The sequence below is a fragment of the Chiloscyllium punctatum genome, unplaced genomic scaffold (assembly GCF_047496795.1).
Source record: "Chiloscyllium punctatum isolate Juve2018m unplaced genomic scaffold, sChiPun1.3 scaffold_656, whole genome shotgun sequence".
Taxonomy (NCBI): Eukaryota; Metazoa; Chordata; class Chondrichthyes; order Orectolobiformes; family Hemiscylliidae; genus Chiloscyllium; species Chiloscyllium punctatum.
Genome location: NW_027310390.1, coordinates 57,501 through 60,000, shown reverse-complemented (window position 1 = coordinate 60,000; position 2,500 = coordinate 57,501). Strand labels below are relative to the sequence as shown.

General features: G+C 60.8%; 1 non-coding gene across 1 annotated transcript in view; it reads right to left on the bottom strand.

Moving 5' to 3' along the window:
* Window positions 1-107, bottom strand: part of LOC140473635 (5.8S ribosomal RNA) — a 154-nt gene extending 47 nt beyond the window's left edge. The window contains exon 1 of the ribosomal RNA XR_011958492.1: window positions 1-107. This exon is cut by the window's left edge and continues 47 nt beyond it. This is a non-coding gene — a ribosomal RNA (5.8S ribosomal RNA).
* Window positions 108-2,500: the final 2,393 nt, after the last annotated feature.

Sequence of the window (2,500 nt, the reverse complement as noted above, 5' to 3'; positions counted from 1 at the left end):
TGCGTTCAAAGTGTCGATGATCAATGTGTCCTGCAATTCACATTAATTCTCGCAGCTAGCTGCGTTCGTCATCGACGCACGAGCCGAGTGATCCACCGTCAAGAGTTGTCTGAGTTTGTTTTAGGTCTCTCCCTCGCCAGAGGAAAGCGACCCGGACCGCACATACGCTCCCCACCTTGAGCTACAGCCACCTGCACGCCGGCGTGCGGGCGGAGCAGGGTGGCGTGAAGCGATGGGGAGCACCATCCTGGTGCGGCCCGCAGAAACATACGTCTATTGGGGGGAGGAGGACAGGGCGCCCAAGAGGCGATGCGTGCCCCAACGCACCGCAGCGACGGAGGCAGGATCACCGCCACCATGTCGCCCGCCTAGTATCACGAGGCGTGCAGCAGCTTTGCCCTAGGAAAAGCAGAGGCGGGAACGGGCACCGGCCATCGGTTCGGCAGCGTCACTGACGCGTGCACGTGGCGGCGTGTCGGCGAGCGGACTTCCTGCGAGGAGGCGGGGGCGGCACTCGCCCGAGCAGACGCCCGCCCGGCCCAGCCACCGCCGAGGTGGACTGGGAGTCGCGGCAACGGCTCGTCATACTCGTTCCCACACTCACAGCGCAGCTTGCCCGCAAGCCACCGACCACCGATCGACGCCAGGCGCCCCGACCGAGAGCGGGATCGCTCGTTCGCCCTGCTGGCAGTTCGCTGGGGATCACTACTGCACGGAGCTCGGAGACCGACGGGCGGCAACTCGAGAGTCTTTAAACCACCACCCCCATCCCGCAAGTGCAAAGAGGCTGTATACGCACAGACGGGTGAGGGGAATAGGTACCCCGTCGGGTTTGAAGGGAGCGTGACTAGATAGCAACGATGTAAACCCAGCCGATTTGGGAGCGAAAGACCGGCGCCTGCATCACCGGCTTCGTTTCCCGTGGCTGGAGAGTACACCGAAACCCTCCGTCTGTCGCGAGCTCCCGACGACGCGGTGCCGCCAAGCAGCAGGGCCGGACCTGGTGTGGCTCCCCTCGTCGATCACAGACCGGTCGGCACTACTGACGAGACGGTGGAACGGGCTTCGCCCCTTGTGACGAAGGGTGATGCGAACCCGCCCGCCCGCGTGCGTTCGGGGTGGACTCGGCAAACGGAGATTTGAAATCGGAAAGTGTCCTCCTGCCCCGCGCAGGTAGGCGCCCAACAGTTGTGGGGGGTTTGGCGGTGACCACGGCTGCAGGGCCTGCTACCCCGACGAGCTCTCCTGCTGGCCCCGAAACCACCCTCGCGAGACAAGTTGAAACGGAAACGGGCGTACCCCCAAGCCGACGATCCTTTCTTATTTGTTACTTTTTTTTTCACTTGCTCGAGTTGTGGCGATTTGGCGGTGACCACGGCTGCAGGGCCTGCTACCCCGACGAGCTCTCCTGCTGGCCCCGAAACCACCCTCGCGAGACAAGTTGAAACGGAAACGGGCGTACCCCCAAGCCGACAGAGATCCTTTCTTATTTGTTACTTTTTTTTTTCACTTGCTCGAGTTGTGGGGGTTTGGCGGTGACCACGGCTGCAGGGCCTGCTACCCCGACGAGCTCTCCTGCTGGCCCCGAAACCACCCTCGCGAGACAAGTTGAAACGGAAACGGGCGTACCCCCAAGCCGACGATCCTTTCTTATTTGTTACTTTTTTTTTTCACTTGCTCGAGTTGTGGGGGTTTGGCGGTGACCACGGCTGCAGGGCCTGCTACCCCGACGAGCTCTCCTGCTGGCCCCGAAACCACCCTCGCGAGACAAGTTGAAACGGAAACGGGCGTACCCCCAAGCCGACGATCCTTTCTTATTTGTTACTTTTTTTTTCACTTGCTCGAGTTGTGGGGGTTTGGCGGTGACCACGGCTGCAGGGCCTGCTACCCCGACGAGCTCTCCTGCTGGCCCCGAAACCACCCTCGCGAGACAAGTTGAAACGGAAACGGGCGTACCCCCAAGCCGACGATCCTTTCTTATTTGTTACTTTTTTTTTCACTTGCTCGAGTTGTGGGGGTTTGGCGGTGACCACGGCTGCAGGGCCTGCTACCCCGACGAGCTCTCCTGCTGGCCCCGAAACCACCCTCGCGAGACAAGTTGAAACGGAAACGGGCGTACCCCCAAGCCGACAGAGATGCTTTCGCTCCTGTTACTTTTTTTTTCACTTGCTCGAGTTGTGGGGGTTTGGCGGTGACCACGGCTGCAGGGCCTGCTACCCCGACGAGCTCTCCTGCTGGCCCCGAAACCACCCTCGCGAGACAAGTTGAAACGGAAACGGGCGTACCCCCAAGCCGACAGAGATCCTTTCGTACTTGAACCAACACAAAGTTTGTCACGTTTTATTTTTACGAGTGATCGACCGTCAAGATTTGTCTCTGAGTTTGCTTAAGGTCTCTCCCTCGCCAGAGGAAAGCCACCCGGACCGCACATACACTCCCCACCTTTAGCAGCAGCCACCTGCACGCCGGCGTGCGGGCGGAGCAGGGTGGCGTGAAGCTG